This window comes from Trichechus manatus, unplaced genomic scaffold, assembly GCF_000243295.1.
Source record: "Trichechus manatus latirostris isolate Lorelei unplaced genomic scaffold, TriManLat1.0 scaffold00031, whole genome shotgun sequence".
Lineage (NCBI taxonomy): Eukaryota > Metazoa > Chordata > Mammalia > Sirenia > Trichechidae > Trichechus > Trichechus manatus.
Window position 1 is genome coordinate 16411924 of NW_004443967.1, and position 25289 is coordinate 16437212.

Here is a 25289-nt window from a genome sequence, read left to right on the forward strand (position 1 = left end):
AGCGGCGCGGGCGGGATGCAGGGTGGCCGGGGCTGCCGGGAAGAGGCGTTTCCGCCCGGAGCCTGTACCGCGGCACCGCCCGCCGGCGCCACCCCAGCGGGCAGTGCTTGACCTGGACCCCGGGGACGACACACGCTGTCCCCGCGCCCCCTTGGCGGGCAGTGCACGACTTGTACCCCGAGGCCGGGCACACGCTGTCCCTTCGCCCCCTTGGCGAGTAGTTCCCCCTCTAGACCCGGTAGAACCGGCCGGGATACTGGCTTGGCCTGCGGGGTTGGGGCTGGTTCTGTCACTCCTCGAGGGTGTTTCCCCTCCCACCTCTAGTTCTTGGGCACCCCAGTGGTGGAACTTTGCAGCCTCCGGGCCCCTCTAACTAGTATACCTGCCGCCTGCGGCCGAAGCGGTCAGTTCTGCGGGGGAACTCCGGGGTCATTGGCCTGACACTTTTCCTTCTTGGATGAAGTTGTTTTCAGTATCAGGGCCCGGGTCGGCAGTTTCACGCTGCAGTGATCAATACTCAGAATTCTGCGCGCGTCTATTGGGAGTGGTGTGCGCGACCCGGGCGGGCAGATGGCCGCTTCACGCCGGTTGGTGGCCCTGCCCTCGGCCGTCCGGGACCCTTGAAGCTGCGCGGCTCAGCGCCGTGAGGCCCCAACATGGGATCAGACGCCGAGGCCTGTGTTTTCTCTGCTGCACTTTGCTGTTTCCTGAGGGGGCAGGGGGTGTCGGGTTGCAGGTTTAAGTGTTAGACCCCAAGTACACATTCCAGAGAAGGAGGTTTTTAATGGCAAAGCACGCCCACCCGGCGCCAGGCTATGCCCTGCCCGCCCCTTCACCAGCGTTTACAGCTGGGCCTCGCCAAGGCCTGCGGTCCTGGCCTTCTTGACTTGCCCACACCTTTTCCACCCTGGATGCCAACCCCAAGATCTGCCCGGTGGTGGTTGGTGTCACCGTCTTCCTGCCCGAAGTCCGAGATCCCCTGCCTCACCAAGGCCAGACTCCTCTTCTGCCCTGTGAGACCTTTTGTGATCTTGCCTCCCCTAGCCACGGGTTTGGGCTCCTAGTCGGCATGCTTTCGGCTGCAGCTCTGCCCCTGCCTCTGCCCTTGCAGACGCTGTGCCCACCCCTGACTGCCTTGCCCACGCCTCCCGCTGCTCGGCTTCAGGCGTGGGGCCCTCTGACCTCTGGGCAGCCTCTGGGGGCTCTAGTCTCAGGACTCCCTCCTTTCTGTGAACTCTGGCTTATCTGCTCGGTGACAATGGCGTACGCTGGTCCTTGGTTATGAGCGGGTGTCCACAGTGGTTTAGGCCTTTCCTGGAGCAGGCCTCATCCCTTCTGGGCCCACACTGGGCTTGTTCTTTGTACTGGGGCTGGGGGACCTCCTTGCTTCAGGGCCGTTAGGGCTGATTATCATCCCATTTTGTGGGTGAGGAAACTGAGACTCAGGTTCACAGAGGGCCACGGTGGCGTTTTCTGACTGTGTGGACTGAGTGTGCACCCGCACCCTGGGCACCCTGAGACTTTTCAGTCTGGGGGACATCCTCATGGAAACGCCCGGATCTGCTATGCAGAGAGCGGTTTGGATGGAGGTTCCACCTGGGATGGCGGCCGTGGTGAGCGTGGGCGGCCGTGGTGAGCGTGGGCCGTTGTGGTGAGCGTGGGCGGCCGTGGTGCGCGTCGGCGGCCGCGGTGAGTGTGGGCCGCCGCGGTGAGCGTGGGCGGCCGCAGTGAGCGTCCTGGGCCGTGGTGCATGAGGAGGGAGCGAGGACAGGTTGCCCGTTGTGGTGAGCGTCGGTGGCCGCAGTGATCATCCTGGGGGATGTAGCATGAGGAGGGAGCGAGGACAGACTGCATGGAGTCCAGCATGGAGAGACAAGGAGGAGCTGGAGCGTGTGGGGGAGAGGCCCCAGGTCGCAGAGGGACAGGCATTAAGGGCCAGCAGAGGGCCTGACAAGGAGCCCTGGTGGCATAGTAGTCAAGAGCTCAGCTGCTAACTGAAAGGTCTGCAGTTTGAGCCCACCAGCGGCTCCGCAGGATAAAGATGTGGCAGTCAGCTTCCATAAATATTAAAGCCTGTAAACCTGTTGCTTTTGAGCCTGTTCTGACTCTTAGCAACCCCATAGGGCAGAGTAGAACTGTCCCATAGGAGTTCCAAGGAGCAGCTGGTGGATTCAAACTGCCATCCTTTTCGTTAGCAGCCAAGCTCTTAACCACTGCGCCAACAGGGCTCCTCCGTAAAGATTACAAAAACAAAAAACAAAACCCATGGCTGTCGAGTTGGACTCATAGCGACCCTATAGGACAGCCGTATGGGACAGAATAGAACTGTTCCATAGGGCTTCCGAGGAGTGACTGGTGGATTAGAACTGCCTGCCTTTTGATTGTAAACCCTGGTGGCGTAGTGGTTAAGAGCTATGGCTGCTAACCAAAAGGTCGGCAGTTTGAATCCTCCAGGCGCTCCTTGCAAACCCTATGGGGCAGTTCTGTTCTGTCCTATAGGATCGTTATGAGTCAGAATTGACTGGACCGCCTAGGGGCAGATGGCCAGGCCGGAAGCAGGAAGCAACTCTCTGTCTCACCCTTCCTAGGCCTCGCTGCGGGGTGGGGGGCAGGCACTGTGGAGGCCTGACACGTGTTGTCTTAGAGAATTTAAACCTCACCTTAGTCGTGAAGGCAGAGTCAGAACCTGAGGTAGATTGCTGGCCCACTCTCGGCCTATGGGGATTGTTGTTGTGTCCAGACAGCCCCAGCTCATGGCAGCCCCACGCACAGCGGAACAAAACCCTGCCCAGTCTTGTGCCATTACCACGATTGGTTGTGGATCAGACCCTTGTGGTCCATAGGGTTTTCAGTGGTTGATTTTCAGAGGTAGATCACCAGGCCTTTCTTCCTAGTCTGTCTTAGTCTGAAAGGTCTGCTGAAATCTGTTCTGCATCATAACAACACACAGCTTCTCTGCTGACAACACACAGTGCACATGAACTGCATTGGCTGAGAATCGAACTCAGGTCTCCTGCATGGAAGGCGAGAATTCTATCACTGAATCGCCACTGCCCTCAGTAAGTGGTAGGTCCTGGATTTACACTCTGGCAGCTGGCCCGAGTTCACCATTTCTCTCTGCCGCTGTGTCCTACACTCACCAGGAGATGGAGAAGGGCCCTCTCTTTGAGATACCACGTTTTACAAGGGCCCTTGATACCCTTGGCTGCCTCCCAGGTGACCTGGAAGTGTTACCACAATAACGCGGATTGGAGCCGCCTGCCGCAATAGCCAATTCTGAGACGGAGGTGAGGTGAGCGGCAAGAGTTTTATTATATATCGATATATAGGAGACAGAGGGAATAGATTCCTCCAAAAAACCTGTCTCCCCCACTGGAGATGGGCTGAAGGCTTTTATAGGGACAGGATTATGGGTCTTAGAAGTCTGTGTTAGTTCCCCCTTGAGGTGTTCATGTCTCAGATGAGTTAATCTTTTACTGGTATTCTTGGGGGTTATTTGGCGACATTCTTGGGTATTATCTGGCGACATCCTGGTTTTTCTTCTCAGAAGATGGGTGCTTGTTCGGTTTTTCATCCCTAGATCATTATCACTTGTTTTCCACCCTCCAAGGAGGAATGTGGGTTAATCGTAAACCTTTGTGGAGACTGGAACCTGAGGGAAAGACAAGATCCTGAGACAACGTGGCGGTCAGCAATGGGGAGTAAATAATAGAGAGCCGGGCCGATGCAGCCTCTTCCAATCCCCCTTTTATTGGAAGTTTCTCAGTCTTGGGAAACAGGGCATCACTTCTTTTCTGGCTACTTCGTGCTAGTTAGGGGCGTTGGCTTGGGTGAGAAGCCTCCAGGTATCGACTAGGGGCCATAGGTGAGGGGTGAGTTAGAGTGGAAATTGGCTGTATCTTGGTGAATAGATGACGTTTGTCCTCAGAGCTTGAAAAAGGGGTGTCCCGACTTACCAGGGTAAAAATTTTTCTAGCCTTAGGAGTTTTGTAGTTCCTTTTGTTGATATTCTCATAAACCAGGGAACACAAAAACAAACTAGAATAATCATTATTCTTAAGGTTCCTCTTTCGGGCTCTTCTATGGCTCACTTAACTGGACACTACTGGAGTTAGGGTTGAGACTACACACGGGAGGGTCAGAGTGTCCCCAGCTTGCAGGGTTGGTGTCCCCTTTGCCTGTGGGATCACCAACACTTTTTCTGTCCAGGTCTCCTGAAAAAAATAGAAAGATAGAGGGAAACAAGGTCAAAATCATTGTACTGTAAGCTTCTTGAACTTGTACTTCAGGCCCTGAACTGGAGTACAAGAGTATGGTGGCCCTTTGTTTTCTGCTTCTTTCTGTTTTTTTGGTGGGGCTGCTTTTACTCTCCAGTGATGCACCCATGCGGCTACTTCTGTTAATTTCAGAGATGAGTGGCTGGTCAGGAGAACTTCAAAAGGTCCCTCCCACTGAGGGACCAGTTGATCTTCCGGGGGTTGATTCTTCCAGGTTTTCGACAGGACCTGATTTCCGATCTCTGGGTTGGAACCTGTGGAGGGGGGTGACAGAAGGAAAAGACAAAAGAGAAGAAACATACTGATTAGCAGTGTTTATGACAGCTCTCAGAGAACAGACCCAGTCTCTTTTCTCTACCCCGGTCATCACCGAGGTGGGGAAAGTCAACTTTTTCAGAAATGGTCTCCCATACATTAATTCGTAAGGGCTCAATTTGAGCCCGCTTTTAGGGGCCACCCAGATTCTGAGCAAGGCAATGGGGAGCACTTGTATCTAAGTGGAGCTTGTCTCTTGGCAGAGTTTCGCCAAGGACTTTTTCAGAGTATAGTTCATCCTTTTGGTCTTTCCAGTCGATTGTGGTCTCCAGGCTGAGTGTGGTTTCCAATTTATATTCTAAAACCTTATTGACTTCTTGGGTGACTGTTGCTGCCCTGTTGTTGCTCTGTGCTGAGATTGGAAGATCAAAACGGGCTATGATTTCTTTGAGTAACGCCTCGGTCACTTCTTGGGCTCGTTCGGTTCGACAAAGGAAAGCCTCCACCCGCCCTGAGTAGGTGTCCACAAAAACCAGTAGATATTTAAAATTTCCAGGTGTCCGGGGCATTATACCACTGCCACCTGAAAGGGATCATTGATTGCCTTCAGGAGTTCTAGGATTTCTGGTACATGTTTTATTTCTTTGTTGGCAGATGTCAGAAGTCCCCTTTCTTTCTACAAGGCATCGTGTGAGTGAAGGACCAGATGGGTATATTTATTATCGGTATACACAGTTGTGCGTCTTCCTGCTTACTCTTAGTCTCAGGGCCCGCCCAAGGACTATGCGTTCAGCCTTTTGAGTCGAAGCACCAGCAGGAAGTGGAGCTGCCTCTGAGACCTCAGTTCATGTCACCACCACATATCCTGTCTTGTGGCATCCTTCATATAGAAAGCTACTGCCATCTGTATACATTTCTATCTCTGGGTCAGTCAAGGGAACATCTGAGAGATCTGGTCTGCTAGAATAAACTTCTTCAGTTATCTCTAGGCAGTCATGAACGGGGGCATCTTCCTAAGTAGGCAGCAATGTGGCGGGATTGAGGGAGGAGACAGCCTTAAGAAGCACATTTGGATGAATGTCCTCTACTATTTGGTTGATTTTCCTTAGGTCTTGTACAGAGCGATATTCTCTTGTCCCCGGTTTCAACACCAGTAAGATAGGCGTGTTGTATGGAAACTGGCAAAATTTCAAAAGTCTAATTTTTATGTATCGATGCACCAATGGTGTGATCCCTTCCAAAGCTTCCTTGCGGAGGGGATATTGCCTCTGGTTTATAGTAGGTGCTCTAGATTTTAAAGTAATTTTAACGGGTGCGGCTGACTTGGCTTGCCCGGGCCTTTCTTATGCCCAGACCTCCGGATTTACCTTTTGTTGAATATGGAAAGAAATGCCACTAAGTGTCACTGTTTCTTCTTGCAACAGTGTCACCTGCAAGGCACTTGCATTTTCAGGCGGGATCTGTAGAAAATGGAAATGAACCTGGTTAGAGGGATTTAAAGTTTGATAGAGAGACACGAAAGCTTGAGTATAGGGAACTTTGTCCCATTTTTTCCTACAAACCAAGTCAAGCTGAAAAATCATGCTGTAAGCCAAAGACCCATTTTGGAACCAATGTTCCTGCCCCCCCTGCTGGTATTGGGGCCATACATTGTTATATAAGCATATTATTTTCTTTCTTGTCACAGGCTCATAGCTATCCCTCCTCCAGTTTGTTAGGATGCAGCCTAGAGGAGATTTGGCTGGGATAGATGGGCTTCCCCCCGTAATAGGTGTTTGTTTATGCATAAGCAGAATCAGTAACAGCTTTTCATGTGCCTCAACAGAAACTACATTTTGCAAAACCTCAAATTGAGTATTAATATCAGTACAGCAACATTTATCTATTTAGGCACAAACTGTTTCTTGAGAGACTAACAGGAAGGCTAATATTATTCTATTTTGTAAAATCATAGCTCAAGTTTCAGACACTTCTCTGGTTATGATAGTTACAACTTTGCTAAGTTTACCAACATAACTTCTAATTCAAGAGTTACAATATCTAAACCCATTAGTTAGATAATTTAGGAGGAAAGGAAAATGGTTTCTTATATCCAGAAAGTAGGATCTTGAAACATCAGCAGTATTCCCACATAAAACCCATAGTTTCCTTTCGTTTACTCAGTTTTATGTAGTTAATTTCTGTTCCACATGATTCTGGATCAGCAGCAGTGTGTGAACGCATCAGCTTCTACATAAGAGTTCTGGAAATCTTGATTGAGTCGAGTCACAGTCCTTTTCATAAGTCTAATATAGTCCATCTTTTTGTTGAGATATTTTGGTCAAACGTTTTCAGAAAATCAGCAAAAGCAAAAACTTTATCTGCAGATGGTGACACTTAATATGGCTGTGATTAATTCATAAAAATAATATTCTTAATAGTAAAAGACCTGCTAGAAATTATTACAAGCACAATGTAAAGGCCAAATGAAACCAGTTTAAAAAAAAAAAAAACTTTAGATAAAAATATTTCTAAATGTAACCATTAACCATATTCAAAGAGCTTCAGATGTAATACGTAATAATTTTGAGACAAAATACCATATAGTCAGGATATACCAAAAATATACCAATTCTCTGAATACCTGAACTGTAATAAAAAAAATTTTATAGGTAAATGATGTGAATTCCCCAATCAAACCATTGGCTTTGATGATGTTAGATTCAAAAAGAGTTGCGACCAAGTTAACAGTAAAGAAATAGTAATATTATAGGTCACTGTGAAACAGTACTTAAGTTATTTAACCAGAGTTCTTAAAGTAAAAACCCTTAGCTTTCTTTTCTAAAAGCCATGCAGCTTAGTATTCAGACTCAGGAATCTTATTCTAATGAGAGGCCAAACCTTTGTCTTCAAGGCAGATTACACAAAGAATAAATTAACCCTTTAACTCAGAAATCAAAGAAAATTTTGTTATTTTGACAGCGAGAAACCCAATTCTTTGTTTTAGATGCTACTTAACATTAAAACTCCTAAAAATCTCATAAATTAAACCATTAAACTTTAGCCAGATAAAACTTGACCATATCAAACAAATTTCATTTTCAATAAACCTCTTAAATGTTGTCTTTGTTGCATATGTCTTGTAGTGCATCCCTTTAAATGGCAAAAATGAACACTTATTAGCAGACTTAAATATATATATATCTCCTTTCTCATGTGGCATAAAAAGCCAAAGTATGTAAGCGTAAATTATGACAAATATCCATTAACTCAATTTAACATCAATAAGTTACCTAAAATGTATTGGGAATTGTTTTAAGCCTGTATACCATAAAACCTAACTGTTGTTGAAAGAAAGTCTCTTAAATATTCCAAGTTTTTATTCAACTTTTACTGTTCCTCATATTTTTCCCAATCTAATTTTAGCCTTTAATGATTTTATCAACTAGCTTTGGAAATCACAAAGTCTCTCTTCAATTGATCAATTCATTGATATGGATACAACTTTAAGCCTCTGACTACTGCTAGAAACATTTTTCCAGGCCATTTTAGATGTGTCTTGTGATTTCTATTGCTTGACTTCTTAGAGTTCCCCTATAATAGAACTTGTTTACAGTTCTATTATCAGGATCCACTCAATTTCTGATAACTATAGCAAAGCAGCAATTTTTCTTATCTTTTGTCTTGAAAGAGTCTCCACCTAGTTGGAAAGGGTCTTTCAGAAGCTTCCCTTGAGCTACACGACCTTGGAGCCTGGGGGCTGGGGGCTGAGGAGGCCTGATCGTGCCCCACCCTCACTCTTGACTCAAGGAAGACATTTACATATGTTTAAGTTGATGGAGACGTTTTGAAAGGCTGTCTACCTGGTAAATACCAAAGCTCTTTCAGGACAAAACGAGAAGGAAAGACCACATAAACTCACCAGACAATACCACACAGAAAGGATATGTGGATCCTAGTTTGTTAAAGCGTACATAGCAATTTTTGGTAAGATTGACTCAATTCAATGGAAAAAAACAGGTTCTGGATAAAACTTATTAACTTGCTGGAGTCTCAGATGGAGGAATATTAGACCTTTTGACAAAATCGGAGCATCAAGGAAAGTTCCCTAAAGGAAAAAATGGACAACACAAATGAAAGCTCGTTTTCCCAAAGTGGTCACTGAAATTCCAAGTTACTTCTAGTATACTCAGTTTATAGCGTTTTTAAATATGAACCCCAAACCAGTGAATCAGTAGTAGGGGGGGAAATCCAGGCTCATTTATCAAAGATGTTAAGCGATAAGGTTCAAGCTTTTGGTTTCCTTCTTTCTGAAGCTTTCTCTTGATATTAGGGGCACTTTGTCCTATAAAGATTATATTGACCATTCTGGCATTTTCAGTGCTCTCAGGATCCAGATCAGTTAACTCATGAACATAGTCTTAAGATACTATGGCTGTCTCAAGAACCAGTCTCACCCAAGGTATTTTCACTTTCCCTAACAGCCGAATCAGGGCCCCCAAGTAGATGGTATAATGCTAGTTACACACAGACAATGGACAGGACAGACACAGAACCATAGTAAACGAATGGACGGGACAGACACAAAACCACAGTAAACGAATAAATCCCGCAAGCAGACGGAGGTGCCCTCAACTCCTTCAACCTCTCAGATGGCCCTGCCTGCCGACAGAGGTGATCTTAAGAGAATCTCAACCTCCCAGACACACTCACGAGAAATCCCGCAAGCTGACAGACGTGATCTCAACCCTTCAACCTCTCAGATGGCCCTGTCTGCTGATAGAGGTGCTGTTAGAGAATCTCAACCTCCCAGACACACTCATGAGAAATCCTGCAAGCTGATGGAGGTGATCTTGACCCCTTCAACCTCTCAGACGGCTCTGTCTGCTGACAGAGGTGATCTTAGAGAATCTCAACCTCCTAGACACACTTACAAGCACTCACACATGGAACCATGACTCTGGAGTCACCGGGAGTCCCTTCTTGTGACCCTACTCACGGGGATCGGTCATCTGAGGCATCTCTCTCCTCAGAAACCAAGGGCTCAGGTCCTGCTCTGGAAACCTCGGGCCTGCCCTATCCGCCCCAGCCCTGAGCGCAAAAGGGAGAGGAGTTGCGGACTCACCTTGGGATCCCTCCTATGCAGGTCTTACTTTTCTTTCACCCACCTCTTTTGGCGCGGTTGGGGACCAGCGGTGCCGTGACAGACCCAGATCTGGCCAATACTCTCCCAGAGGCAAATGAAACCTCTCGGGGCTGCTTGTTGGGAGGGCTGTCGATCAGCCCCAGGCCCTGCCCTGGGGCCACTGCGTCTCAAGCGGCTGAAGCTCTCTGTACGGGCCACCAAATTTGTTACCACAATAACGTGGATTGGAGCCGCCTGCCATAATAGCCAATTCTGAGACAGGGGTGAGGTGAGCAGCAAGGGTTTTATTATGTATCGATATAAAGGAGACGGGAATAGATTCCTCCAAAAAACTCGTCTCCCCCACTGGGGATCAGCTGAAGGCTTTTATAGGGACAGGATTATGGGTCTTAGAAGTTTGTGTTAGTTCCCCCTTGAGGTGTTCATGTCTCAGATGAGTTAATCTCTTACTGGTATTCTTGGGGGTTATTTGGCAACATTCTTGGGTATTATCTGGCGACATCCTGGTTTTTTTTGTTACAAGATGGGTGCTTTGTTCGGTTTTTCATCCTTAGATCATTATCACTTGTTTTCCACCCTTCAAGGAGGAACATCGGTTAATCGTAAACCTTTGTGGAGACTGGAACCCGAGGGAAAGACAAGATCATGAGACAATGTGGGGTCAGCAATGGGGAGTGAATAATAGTGAGCCGGGCCTGTGCAGCCTCTTCCAGAAGGGCCTTGTGGAGTCTAAGGGCATGTTCACAGATAGAGCAGGCAGGGTCTTCTCACGAGGGAAACGGCCCTGGCCCAGAACGTGGCTGTGTGCTTCCCCAGTAAGTCACACATCTTCCAGAAGCTTCTCTAGTACCCACAGCAGTGATTTCTAACATCTCACCTTCTGCTAATGCTTTAGTTTTAAGAAACTCACTGTTAGAAATTTGGGCTTCCACAGAAGAAGAGTAGACCAGATGGTTTTGCCAGGGACTTCTGGGAGAGAGTTGAGTGACAGATAGAGAGGGTGGGCCTTGTTCTTCCGAGCTTCACCAGGTGGAGGTGAGACAGCTGAACTGCGTGGAAATGACGAAACAGCACACCTATTGAGCAGCGGAAGGAATTTAAAGAAGCCCTGGTGGTACAGTGGTTAAAGCGCTCAGCTGCTAACTGAAAGGTTGGTGGTTTGAACCCACCAGCTGCTCCACAGGAGAAGGATGTGGCGGTCAGCTTCTGTAAAGATTACAGCGTTGGAAACCCTATGGGGCAGCTCTACTCTGTCATGTAGGGTCATAATGAGTCAGAATCAGCTCAATGGCAACGGGTTTGGTCTGGGAGGCTGGGGAGGCCTTGAACTTCCTACTCTGGATGCGGAAGGGAGCCTGAGCGTGAGCACAAGTTGGGGTCCTCCCAGGCTCGCCACTTGTCTGGGAGTTTGCACTGGGAGGATCCCATCCTTCCGGAGAATGGTGCTGACTGAGAAGGAAGCCTGTGTCTGGGACGGAGGGATTCCTTCACGTTAGCTAATTGACTATTCCAGGCTAACGGAAAATTACTAGTATCCTCCTTACCAATCTCAGTGTTTTTGGGGGAGTTCAACAACAGGGCTGTGTTCCCTGGAGGGCTCTGGTGGATCTGTGGGTGAGCCACCTTCCACTCTGGCCATGGACTTGGCCAAATCACGAGGGGAAGGAAAATGATAAAACTCCATCTCATTTGGAACCATGAATGGCACCTCATTGTGTGCGAGCACTTGGCATCTGTTAGAAGCATTGTTTGCAAATGACGCCCTTCAGTTATTGATTCAGTTTGTGAAAGCAGGAAGGGAGTAAACAGGTTCTGTGGCTCCCCTTGTTGCCCACTAGACAAATCAGGCTTCCTTCTGTCCAGGGGTGCCTGGGAATTTTACCAGCCTGCGTTTTTTTTTTTTTTTTTCCTTTCCTCTTGGACTTGAGTTTGGTGGATCAGTAATGAACACAGGCATGGGTCTTACAGATCTCAGCCGACTCTGTCACTCCTAGGAGTGGGGACAGATGACCTTTCCCACCACCCCCAGCTAGGCAAATTCCAATGTCCCAACATCAGTAAGACCAAGTTCACTGGATTCTGGTAGGAAGATTAGGCTCTAGTCTCACTGGAGGGTGGGGTGCTCACCTCTCAGGGATATTACCAAAAAACCAAACCCACCGCCGTCGAGTCGATTCCGATGCGTAGCGACCCGACAGGACAGAGTAGAACTGCCCCACAAGATTTCCAAGGCTGTAAATCTTTATGGAAGCAGATTGCCAGATTGCCACATCTTTCACCTGTGGAGTGGCTGCTGGGTTTGTTAACTTCTGACCTTTCAGTTAGCAGCCAAGTGTTTAACCATTGTGCTACCAGGACTCCTTTCAGGGATATTAGGCACTCCCACAATGCTGAGGGTGGTAAGAGGGATCTCTAGGAAATTTTCCCTCAGGTGGAACTACCCAGTTATCTTACCAGTTGCTGTTGAGTTGACTATGACTCACGGCAACTCCATAGTTCTGAACAGAACTATGCTCTGTAGGGTTTTCAATGGCTGACTTTTCAAAAGTAGATCATCAGGCCTTTCTTCCGTGTCACCTCCACCCTTTTGGTTAGCAGCTACATTACCCATCTGCACCACTCAGCAACTCCACCTAGTTATGTAATGGGAGGAATCCCCATGTCCCAAGCAGACGCATCCTTCCTTGTCAGCACCCTTCTTGAGAACCCCAGCCCTGGAGGAGAGCTTGAAATCCTCGAAATGCAAACCCCTAGACAAGTGGGCTATGGTCATGCCCAGGAATGCTTACCAAAGTTGTCCTTGCCCCAGTCCCAGAGCCTGTGAATATATTTCCAGTTGCCATCAAGTCAATGCACAACGACTCCATGTGTGTCAGAGTAGAAATGTGCTCCATAGGGTTTTCAGTGGCTGATTTTTTTGGAAGGTAATTGCCAGGCCTTTCTTCTGAGGCGCTTCTGGGTGGACTCGAACCTCCAACCTTTTGGTTAACAGCTGAGCGCGTTAACTGTTTGCACCACCCCTGGACTTCTTGAATATGCTACATTATATGGAAAAAGGGACTTTTGTGGATGTGATTAAGGTTATGAACTTTGAGACAGGAGATTATCCTGGATTATCCAGGTGGGCCCAAGCTAAAGAGCCTTTAAAGGCAGAGAACTTTCTCTGAGTGGTCAGAGAGTAGGAAGGCAGAGAGTGACGTGGCAGAGGAGAAGTCTGAGATTCCCTTGCTGGCTCCGAGAGATGTAGGGGCCCCAGTGCAAGGACCAGAAAGTGCCTCTAGTTGCTGAAGTCCTCCCCACTTGACAGCCAGAAAGGAAATGGGGCTTCAGTTCTACAGACACAAACGCTGGACTCTGCCCACAACCTGAATGAGCCTGGAAGTGGATTCTTCCCAGAGCCTTCCAGTAAGAGTCCAGCGGGCCAGCACCTTGATCTTGGCCTTGTGAAACGGGAGCCCACTGGGCGGCTGACCTACGGAGCTGTGAGACCGTGCATTTGTGTTGTTTTAAGCTGCTGAGGTTGTAGTCATTTATTATTGCAGCCATAGGAGATTAATACCTGTGGTGACGAGAGCAGCTTGGGAGGGTAAATTTCTTTCTTTACCCTTTAGCTTTGTTATTAAGTTGATTGAACACTAATTAACCCAAGTGTGTGTTCTTCACTCTAGTTTCTTCCGTAGAGATGTGGGCTTGGAGGTACAGACCTACAGACATATTTTAGTCCTGGCCCTTATTTTTTATGTGGCCTTTGAGCAAATAAGTTACTTATACTTTCTTAGCCTCAGATGCTTCATTTATAAAACGGAGCTAAACCCACCTGGCTGTTCCGCTTCATGGCAACATGCAGCTCGCCACTGATGGAGGGGTGGTGTCTGTGCATGAGGTGCATTGGCTGGGAAAGGCCTGGTCACCTACTTCCGAAAATCAGCCAGTGAAAACCCTATGGACCACAACATTCCGATCTGAAACCCTTCATGGGGGTGGTTTTGTTCCGTAGTGCCTGGGGTCGCCATGAGTCGGGGGAGGGGGAGCTGACTGGAAGGCAGCTAACAGCAAGCCCGCCTACCACAAAGACAGAGGGTCCATTGAGATAATGACGGCACAGCTCTTAGCCCCGTGTTGGAGACTTGCCAAGCACTGAGTGAATTGTGGCTTTTATGATTTTCTTTATTTAATAAAGCACAGAGTTTGCAAATGTAGTGACAAGTATTTTCCTGTAGGGATGTAACAGTCAGCATTGCTGGAAGAATGCTTTTCTCCAAAAGTTGATTTCTTAATAGTGTGTTTTGCCCCTTAATTGGGGGGATGTCACATTTGCTCGGTGTTGGGGAGCATGGCTTGTGTGTGTTCAGATTAGCTCTGAGCGATAGTAATTGCTAGGAGTAGTGTAATGTCCCAGTAAACTTGGGAGTGTGGGAGTTGATGAGAGGTCTCTTTTGTTATCTAGAGTAGCAAGCAAGCTGCTACTTTGGGGAAGAAAAATTAGATTTCGTGGTAAGTAAGTAGACATGCAGACATTTTCATTCCCTGGAGTTGCAGAAGTTGCAGAAAAACCAAATTAGGGCATATTATATTTCTACAAACGTGATTTAGTTTTTGAAACATAAACATTTTAAATTTATCCTTGTGCCAGTCTTTGCCTAGACTATTGCATGTCAGGGTTATCGTCGGGGCTGTGAGTAGCTTTCTGTCTTGTTCTGGTGACCTGTGAGGATACAGGTAGTGAAATCGCAGAGAAAGACACGCGCAGTTGTTGGGTCCTGTGTCCGTGCCTCAGAGACATCACAATGCCCAGCCCTTCCCTCTTTCCTCCCTCCCTCCCTCCCTCTTTTAATTAAACTTTTATTTTGAAATGATTGTAGAATCACATGCAATTGTAAGAAATTATTCAGAGATACAGGTACCTTTGCCCTTTACCCGTGTGATGTGTTGTTGTTGCTTGCTGTCAAGTCAGTGTCAACTCACAGTGACTCCGTGTGACAGAGCAGAACTGCCCCATAGGGTTTTCTAAGTTGTAATCTTTATGGCAGCAGATCGCCAGGTCTTTCTCCCACATTGCCGCTACATGGATTTGAACCACCAGCCTTTCAGTTCACAGCCACGTGCTTAACCATTGTGCCACCAGGGTTCCCTACCCCTATGGTAACATCTTGCAGAACTTTAGTACAGGGACACAATCAGGATGTTGACATGGATAGAGTCAAGACGGAACATTCCGCCGTCACGAGGCTCCACATGCTGCCCTTTTATAGCCACCTCCACCCTCCCTAGACCTGTCCATGACCCCTGGCAACCACTCATCTAGTCTCCATTTCTACCATTGTGTCATTTCCAGAATGTTGTAAAGTTGGAATCATGCAGTACGCACCTTCTTGGCGTTGACTTCTTTGTTTCCACTCTGTATCATTCTCTGGAGAGTCACCAAGTTGTCGCGTATGTCAGTCCTTGTTCCTTTTTATTGCTGAGTAGTACGGCATGGAGTGGGTGTACCACAGCTTGTTTAACCATTCAGCCACTGAATGAAGGACACTGGGGCTGTTTCCAGTTTGTGGTTATTACAGGGTTTTGTGTGACCATAAGTGTTCCCTTTCTGGGATAAATGCTGAGTCCTATGTAGTTGGAGGCTTTGCTTTTTCAGAAACTGCCCAACTGTTTTCCCAAGGGGTTGTACCATTTTACATTCCCACCAGCAATGGATGTGTGATCCAGTCTCTGCATCTTCACCAACATTTGGTGTTGTTCTTATTTTGAATTTTAGCCAGTTTCATAAGCGTGTAGTGGTATCTCATTACGGTTTTAATTTGTGTTTCCTTAACGGAAGCCCTGTTCGAAGGGTGCCTTGGTTTAATTTGGGAGATGGGCCAGGTGGGCAGGTGTCTGTACTGCTTGGTGGAGGTGACGTTCTCAGGAGGCACGACAGGGCAAGGCCTCGGAGATGTGACATTGGGAGTGCAGTTGAAAGGAAGATCGTGGCTCGGGAGGCTCGGTCAGCAGCTCCAACAGTGCTTCGTGCTGCTGGCCGGTCACTCATCAGGGTTTCTGCTTTCCAAACTACTGCAGTGTCTTGAGAAGGCCTGCAGGGAGGTAAGGGATGAGGAGGTGAGCTAATCTGAGTCAGAGATTGAGTTTTGCCCCTTTTCATTCATATGACCCAGAGTGAGTCTTTAACCTGGCTGAGCCTGGTTTCCACATTTTCAAAATAGGATGATAATAACCAATAACTAGTTGCTCTCCAGTCGATTCCAACTCATGACGACCCAAGTATGTCAGAGTAGAACTGTGCTACATAGGCGTTTTCAATGGCTGACTTTTTGGAAGTAGATTGCCAGACCTTTCTTACAAGGAACCTTTGGTTGTAATCAAACCTCCAAACTTTTGGTTAGCAGCCAAGCACATGTTAAGTGTTTGCACCACCCAAGGACTCCATTACGGTAATAAACCAAAACCAAACCCATTGCCATCAAGTCGATTCCGACTCATAGCGATCCTATAGGACAGAGTAGAACTGCCCCATAGTGTTTCCAAAGAGTGGCTGATGGATTCAAACTGCTGACCTTTTGGTTAGCAGCTGAGCTCTTAACCACTGTGCCACCACGGCTCCATTATGGTAATGCTTGGTTTATGTAATCCAGCTGATGGGAAGTTCAAGGGAACTCATGTACCTGAAGGCAGTTTGGAAACATTCAGGGCTTCAAACTGATTTCTTCTTGGTTCAGTCACGGCCGAGGAAGAGACATCGGAACAGACCTGAATTTTTAGAAGTTGGGTGAACTGGAACTGAAACTGGAATGGGAAAAACTGTGGGTTGAAGCCATGCTAGGAATTTAATCTCCCTCTTAGAAAACAAGGGCAGCATCCGTATTGCATGGCAACTAACTCTCTTGCCTGTTGGATTTAGTGCAGAGTCAGAAACAGCGCCGCCCCGCTCATAGATGGTATATGACTGTGCCACACGTGTTGCTCTCCATAGTCTTGCCAGTAATCCAGTCTCCGCATCAGGCTCCTGTACGGGCTCTCTACACCTCCTCCAAGTCTCCCATTTTAGGGCTTTGGCCTGTAATTTTTCCCATTCTGGTTACCGTTCCGGATCACCCAGACTGTAAAATATTTGAATCTGTTCCAGTTTCCCTTCATTGGCCACACTGAACTGGGAAGAACCGGTTCAAAGCCCTGGGAACTATGTTATGCAAATAGAATAGCATTGCTACTAAGTTTGCTTTTATTATTATTGTGGGAAGTGCTTTGGGGCCATTATTGATCTGTCATTGTAATCAATCCATAAAGTATAATTATGATGACATAAGATGTTCATGGAAAGTTCTTGCCCTTGCAGCTTGTGCTACTATCTGGCTGTTTTTTTTTTTTTTTTTTTGTAAGGCTGCAAGTCCTCAGTGCTCCTGGACACCTGGGGGGTGAGGGATGGGAGCTCGAAGTCTAAGCCACCCTTCCCCTTACACGACTCCTGGAATCTGACGTAAGGAGTCTCATTTGTTTCTCTGTTCACACCTGGAAATACCTTGTAATCAAATTAGTGGCAGAACAATGTGATCAGGTAGGTTGAGCCCTGCCCAGGAACTTGAGCAGTGTTGAAAGCGTGGTTATGTGCACCGAGAACAGTTCTTCCTCTGCAGACGTCTGGTGGTGCTCAGCCTGCCTCGGCGTCACTGCCTATATGTTAGGATAGCCATCCATCCTGCAGGGATTTATTTCCCTTTCTTGTCATTTGCATGTTTGTGGTGTGAGTAGGGTGTCCAGATGTGTCTGGTTCTAGAAGCCCAGTGAGGGCCTTAGGTGCTGACATTGGATCCTTACTGTCACCCAGGGCTGCCTCTACGCAGCTCCAGACCAAACCAAAAACCAAAGCCGTTGCTGTCAGGTCGATTTCTGACTCAGTGAACCTAGAGGACAGCGTACAACTGCCCCGTAGGGTTTCCGAGGCTGTAAATCTTTACGGAAGCAGACTGCCACATCTTTCTCCTGTGGAACGGCTGGTGGGTTCGAACTGCTGACCTTTCAGTTAGCAATGGCGTGCTTAACCACTGCGCCACCAGGGCTCTTGCACGGCTCTGGGGGGCGCTATCTACCTTGAAGTCTGTGAGGCTGCCCCTCCCCCAGTTGCACCATCCCCAACCTGTGTGTCGTGGCCACAGTGGCCCTGGACAGTCATTACAATAAGCAGACACCAAACCTGGCGTCGTGGAGTTGATTCCGACTCTTGCAACCCCGTGTGTTATAGAGTAGAACTGTGCTCCACAGAAGCAGATCACCAGGCCTTTCTTCCGCTGGGCTGCTGAGTGGGTTCGAACTGCCAACCTTTCGATCAGTAGCTGATGTTAGGTGTTGTTGAATTGGCTCTGAGTCATAGCAAATATAACAGAACGGAAACTGGTGCTGCAGCATCCTCGCACTCACTGCTGTTTAGATCGGCAGTAGTCAAGCACAGACCATTGTGCCGCCAAGGGGCACTGGGCAGTCTTTAAAAAACCAAAAAACAAACCCGTTGCTGTCGATTCTGTCTCAGTGACCCTACAGGACAGAGTAGAGCTACTCTGGGGGGATTCCAAGGAGCGGCTGGTAGGTTGGAACTGCCGCCTTTTTGGTTAGCAGCCAAGCTCTTAATCACCGTGCCACTAAGGCCCGTGAGGAGCACTTTAATTTTGTTAGATAATGGGACAGGGAGGGGGCTTTGGTTGTGATAAATAAATGACACTGCACTTCCTGAGGATGACTGACTCGTGCTCTGTATTGATGTGACAGCCTGCAGCCATCTGCTTAAACACGCAAGCAGGTGGGACGCTGAGCAGAACGCACAGGCACCCCCTGCCTTCCAAAAGCAGATGGTTTCACCCCAGACAGATGTCTGTCTGCTTGTTAGATTCTCACTCGGGTGCCTTGAGGAGCACAAGTATCTCCTCTTGGCATATGGTACGATACAGTCAAAAGATCACAGGTTTGGGGATGTAAGATCCACCTCTGAATAGTGGCTCCACCTCTTACTAACCAGGTGACCTTGGGCAAGTTACCTACCTTAAGCCTGAGTTTCTCCTTAGTAAAGGAGCCCTGGTGGTGCAGTGGTTAAGCACTCGGCTGCTAACTGAAAGGTCTGCGGTTCAAACCCACCAGCTACTCCGCTGGAGGAAGTGTGGCAGTCTGCTTCTGTAGAGATTCCAGCCTAGGAAACCCTACGGGGTGGCTGTACTCTGTCCGAAAGGGTCACTATGAGTTGGAATCGATGGCAACGGGTTTGGTTTTTGGTTTGGTCTCTTTTGTAAAATTATCAGTAACACCAACCTCATTGGGCTGCTCTGAGGATAAAAAGCGAGAACCTAACCCAAGCCTGGCCCGTGGATTGTGCTTGAGAAATCTTGGTTCCTTTCATTTTTTGTTTTGTAAATAGAAGCCTTGTGTTGCCTGGGACGGAATCTCCCCAGGCGCCCAGTCTGACTTTCCAGACTGAAGGGATGTGGGTCCTCTTGGTGCTGCGGCCCCGCCAGCTGCAAGATGAGGGCGGGGGGGGGGTGGGGGGTGGGGAGGGGTGCCCAGTGCTGTCCTATTATTTTGATGTCATCTCTGAGGTCAGATCAGGAGTGTGGTTCTTACTGATTCCCAGGGGCCTAAAGGGAGAAGATGAGGAAGATCTCGAAAGCCTGCCAAGATAAATCTCTCAGCACACATGTTGCTCTGAGTCTTTAACCTGGTGGGGCTGCTGTGGAGAGTGGCAGTCGGCTGCTGCCTTTCCTTGGGAGTGTGCTACAAAATTTATATGCGGTCTGGTGTGTTTTTGCTTGATTGGATACATTAGATAAAGTTTCCGATATACATGTAACAACCACAGTTTTCTTTCTGAATTAGGGTTAGCTAACTGCTATAACTGGGAGTTTGGAGGTTCAGTGGTAGAATTCTCACCTTCCATGCAGAAGACCCAGGTTCGATTCCTGGCCAGTGCACCTCATGTGCAGCCACCACCCCTCTGTCCGTGGAGGCTTTTGTGTTGCTGTGGTGCTGAATGAGTTTCAGTGGAGATTCCAGACTAAGATGGACTTCGAAGAAAGGCCTGGTGATCTCCTTCTGAAAATCAGCCACTGAAAACCCTAAGGATCGCAACAATCCTATCTGCAGCCGATCATGGGGATGGCACAGGACTGGGCAGCATTTTGTTCCATTGTGAGTGGGGCCAAGTCGATGACAGCTAACAACAACAACAGCTGCTGTAACAAGCAGCCCCAACACTTCTGTGGCTTCATACAATGAAAGTTTAGTTCTCATTTACGGCACAGTCCCAGTGGGTGGTGGGGAGGAGCGGAGGCTCTGCTCCATTTAGTCATTCAGAGAGCCAGGCTCCTTGCAGCCTGCGGATGGGGAAAGAGAGGAAGGAGTGTGCATGGAAGGGTTTTACTGGCTGGTACGAATCGGAATCGACAACGACGGCACTTCTGCTGACAGTCCCGTGCCCAGAGCGCCGTCCCTGTGGCAAGGGGGTTGAACATAGAATCCAGCTGTGTGCCTTGAAGAAGAGGACGTGGCTATGGTGGTCTTCTCCATACATTCCTCTCGAAGTGTATTTTCCATTCATCCGGAAGAGCATTCCAATGGAGCCTCAGCGTAGTTGGCATTGAGTGCAGGGATTTATCTTCTCACACCTGTTAGTTCCCAGAGGTCACTAGGCATCGAAGATGCTCACACCCCACAAAGGTGTGGAGAGATGTGAGCGAAGATAGACGCAGCCTCCGCCCAGGTGTGCATTTTGCTACTTGTGTGCTGCAGACTTCAAGGTGTTCTCTGGGGTGTATTTAACCCAGAATGGTGCTCCTGGGGCAAGTGGACCTGTGAGCCGGGGTAGGCTGCTTTCTGAGCGAGCTTTTCCATTTGCGTCTGGCGGTTCCTGCCCTCACCATCTGAAAACATGCAGCACCCCACCTCGTCACAGGTCTGTAGCCTCCTTTTGGCCTCAGAAGACGGAGTTGCTAACGCCTGTTAATGAGTGTATCTTTGATTCTAAGTGTTGGTTTTTGTCTCTATCAGAACGCAATCTTTAGATTCTGAAACCACAACCCCTGTCTTTATGACTAAGCATGGTCTGAAAAAGGCTACAAAGTTAAATCAGGCAGAACGACAGTAGTGTAAAGCCTGGGGGGCATCGCAGCGGAAACAGCACTGGATTGGGAGACCCCTGGAATCCAGGCCTGGACCCACCACTTCCTGTTGCCTTATCTCTCCTCAGATCCTTATCCTGGGAAAGTGTTAGCTCTTGTGTTCACCTCTCAGGTGAGTGGTGAGGAGCAAGCAAAATAATATATGTGGAAGAGCTTTCGGGAGTAGAAAGTACCAATCCAAAAAACTCATTGCGGTTGAGTCGATTCCAGCTCATAGCGACCCTATAGAACAGAGTAGAACTGCCCCGTAGGGTTTCCGCTGACTGCCACCTCTTTCTCCTGTGGAGCAGCTGGTGGGTTTGGTCTGCAGACCTTTTGGTTAGCAGCTGAGCACTTAACCACTGTGCCACTAGGGCTCCCTTAAAAAGTAGAAACTGCTACTCATTGTAAAGTGATAAGCTCATTATAGAGAAAATATGTGATTTGAGGTAATTGTTTTATATTGGAAAAGTGCAGTGTGGCATTTATGAGGTTTTTATTTTGTAAAGTTTTTCAACTTTTGCTTTATTACTAGACAAGTTGTCCAGCAATTGATTAACACTGTGAGCAGATGAGCATTCTGCATGAGTGACTAACCCGAGGGTTGACCCTGCGTGTAGAGATGACAGGGGATGCAGGTACCATGGCCCAGCTGCAGGGGTAAACGTGATTGTTGTGAGCCACAGAGAAATGAGGGATGCAAGTAAGCTGGTCCTTCAAGTAAGTCCCTCCTTCCTTCCTTCCTTTCCTTCCTTCCGATTAACTGGACAGCCCTGTTCTATAGGGTGGCAATGGTTTTTTTTCTGTTCTTAGGTATAGCGGATTCTGAACTACTATCATGAGCATTATATTCTGGCACAGGTCCATAGTCCTTTATCTGAAGCTCCTGGGGTTCGCTGTGTTTCAAAATCCAGATTTGTCTCCCTGTGGAGAGAAAATTCCATGCGCATGCCACACGTGTGGGACACCACCAGCAGGGCCTGGGGCGACACCGCGTAATCAGACGCATGCACGCTGCTGCAGTGAATGTAGGGACAGTCACAACGGGAGGGGAACCATCCGACGTAGCTTGCCCCCTCTCAGCTCAGGCCAGATTTTGCCGTTAAATGAATTACACAAAACTTCTTGGTTGTTAGAACTTTGGGGGATCACAGAGTTGTGGGTAATGAATTTAGGATCTGTTTTTGTTTTTTCTGAGTTCCTGGGTGGTGCAAACACTTAATGCTCTCAGCTGCTAACCAGAAGGTTGGAGGTTTGAGTCCACCCAGAGGTGCCTGGGAAGAAAGGTCTGGCAATTTACTTCCAGAAAATCAGCCACTGAAAACCCTATGAGGCACAGTTCCACACTGACACACGTGGGTCACATGAGTTGGCGTTGACTCGATGGCAACTGGTCTGGTCTTTGAGGTGCACTGGCTGGGGTTTGAACCTGGGTATCCCGCATGGAAGGCAAGAATTCCGCCATTGAACCACCACTGCCGTCCAACACTCAATGGGTGCTTCCTATTAATATTGTTACTGCATTATTAGAAGCAAAGACTTTCCTGCATAGTTTGGAAGAAAAGCTGGGAGGGACCTACGTGACTTGATTCTTGGGTGCGGGCGGGGTATGCAGATAGGCAGAGATATCTGGGAGGAGGAGAGAAGGAAGCCGAGAGGGAGTTGGGACTCCAAGACAAGCTTCTTGGCATCGAAAGGTTGTCAGCAACAGGCTGTTTCTTTTCCTTTCTTGAGACAAAGAGGAGCTTTGCGCTCAGGCCTGGGAATGATGCTCGGACTACCGGGGCAGTTAGGATCCCTCTCCAGCAATTTTTCTAGAAAATACCATCCAGGCCACCCAAGACCTTCATAAACATAGGAACGCAAACGTTGCCCTTGGAGTTTTATTTGCTGGAATAAAGGCACTGATCAAGCCTCCTCTTTTTCCTTCTAAAATAATAACTTACTCTCTTTAACATAATTGACTTTACCAGGGGCAAATAATGATTTAGCAGGAGGGAAATGCGATTCTTTTTCTTCGAAATTGCTGTGCTTCTATTAACTTCACGAGATTTATTTTCCAGTCCATCTTATGTCACGTGTTTCACTACCCATTTTTCAAAGGCAGCAATGCGTCTGAGTCCTAAGGCACTAGGACCAGGCTGCCAGGTTTCTTCAGATTGTTCTTGGGGGCGTATCTTTGAGGATCGGGCCGGCATAGGCCAAGGGAGGGGGGCGGGAACCTCATATCGAGGACTCTCAGGTACTGGAGGGGTCAGACTTAGTCTGTGTACTTAGTCCCGGCACCCTCCCGTAGTATCTCCACAGCCTTGTGGCCACCAAACCATGTTGCTCTGAGCAGTTCAGCCCTGTGTGTTCTGGCGGGCCACGGTGCCTTTGGACATGCTCTTCTGCTGCCTGGAAATACCCTTTACTTACCTTTCACTCGTCTAGCTTTTCAAGGCCCAGCACCACTTTTAAATCTTTCTTGACCCACTCAGGCTTCAGGGGGCGCCCTGCTCTCTGTTGGTCTCTGCAGTTCCATGACCTCCTTCTATTCTAGCGTCTTGGTGGCAATTGGTGTCCTCCTTACCTCTGCCCTCTGCTAGACAGAGGACTCTTGAGGGCAGGGGTGAGTTGCGTGTGTGTGTTCAGCACTTGCACGGCACTTGGCACGCCTAACACGTGTTCTGTGATGTCCATTGAATGAAGACAGAGGGAAGAGTTCATCGCAGCAGATGGGTGGAGCTGCTTACAGCGTGGAGTTTCCTGCTGGTGGGGAGTTCCATCCCAGGTTGGGCTGCCACTTAAGACTGCGGCGGAGGCAGCTCAGGAATCTGGGGGTGGTTGGGTTAAAAGGCCTTAAAGCCCCCTCCACCCCTGACTCGCTAAAAAGGGGCTCCATCACAGAGCAGATTTAGGGAACTGCAACTATTCTGTATGATACTGTAATGGTGTGCTCATGTGTGGTTTGTGAAGACCCATTGGACAGTACAACACAAAGACCAAAAGGAAAAAAAAAAGACTACAAAACCAGTTGGCGTCTAGTGGATTCCAACTCATGGCAACCCCATGTGTGTCAGAGTAGAACTGCACTCCATAGGGTTTTCAGTGGCAGAGTTTTTGGGAAGTAGATCACCACGCCTTTCTTTTGAGGGAGTTGTTGTTGTTAGGTGCCATCGAGTCACTTCTGACTCATAGCGACCCTACGTACAACAGAATGAAACACTGCCCAGTCCTGTGGCATCCTCACAGTTGTTGCTATGCTTGAGCCCAATGTTGCAGCCACTGTGTCAGTCCATCTCGTTGAGGGCTTTCCTCTTTTTTGCTGACTGTCTAATTTACCAAGCATGATGTCCTTCTCCAGGGACTGATCCCTCCTGCTAACATATCCGAAGTATGTGAGATGAAGTCTCGCCATCCTAGCTTCTAATGAGCATCCTGGCTGTACTTCTTCCAAGACAGATTTGTTCGTTCTTTTGGCTGTCCATGGTACATTCAGTATTCTTCACCAACACCATAGTTCAAAGGCGTCAGTTCTTCTTTGGTCTTCCTTATTCTTTGCCCACTTTTGCAGGCATATGAGGCGATTGAAAATACCATGACTTGGGTCAGGCACACTTTAGTCTTTAAAACAACATCTTTGCTATTTAGAGAGGTCTTTTACAGCAGATTTGCCCAGTGCAATGCATCATTTGATTTATTGACTGCTGCTTCCATGGATGTTGATTATGGATCCATGTAAAATGAAATCTTTGACAACTTCAGTCTTTTCTCCATTTATCATGTTGCTTATTGGTCCACTTGTGAGGATTTTTGTTTTCTTTATGTTGAGGTACAATCCATACTGAAGGCTGAGGTCTTTGATCTTCATCAGTAAGTGCTTCAAGTCGTCTTCATTTTCAGTAAGCAAGGTTGTATCATCTGCATACTGCAGGTTGTTAATGAATCTTCCTCCAACCCCGATGCCCCATTCTTCTTCATATAGTCCAGCTTCTTGGATTATTGGCTCAGCATACAGATTGAATAGGTATGGTGAAAGGATACAACCCTGGCACACACCTTTCCTCAAACCTCTAGGTGGATTCAAACCACCAACCTTTTGGGTATTAGCTGAGCACATTAACTGTTAGCACCATCAGGGACTCCTACAACACATAGAGTGAACCTCATGTAAACTACGGACTTTAGTTATTAGTAATGTATCAGTATTGGTCCATCAGATGGAACAATGTAGCACACCAATATAAAATGTCAATAATAGGAGAAACAGCCTGCAGAGGGGGTGTTGGAGAATTCTCTATTTTCTGCAAACCTAAAACTGTTCTAAAAAATAAAGTCTGTTATTAAAAACAAAATGGGGTAGGGGGTGGTTTTCAGGCCAGATTGGTTTCCTGAACTAAATGGAAGCCCTAGTCCCATGCCCTTCGGGATCAGTACTTGGTGAATATTGGTGGGCCAGGCCGTTCAACTGTACAATGCTGTTCATGAATTCCTCAGATAATTTGGGGGAATCACTGG

At 47.8% G+C, this 25289-nt stretch overlaps 1 protein-coding gene across 1 annotated transcript in view; it reads left to right on the forward strand.

Annotated features, from left to right (window-relative positions):
- The window catches only part of DOCK1 (dedicator of cytokinesis 1), a 569919-nt gene that overhangs the window by 500 nt on the left and 544130 nt on the right, over positions 1-25289 (forward strand). The gene's annotated exons all lie outside the window — the stretch shown is intronic.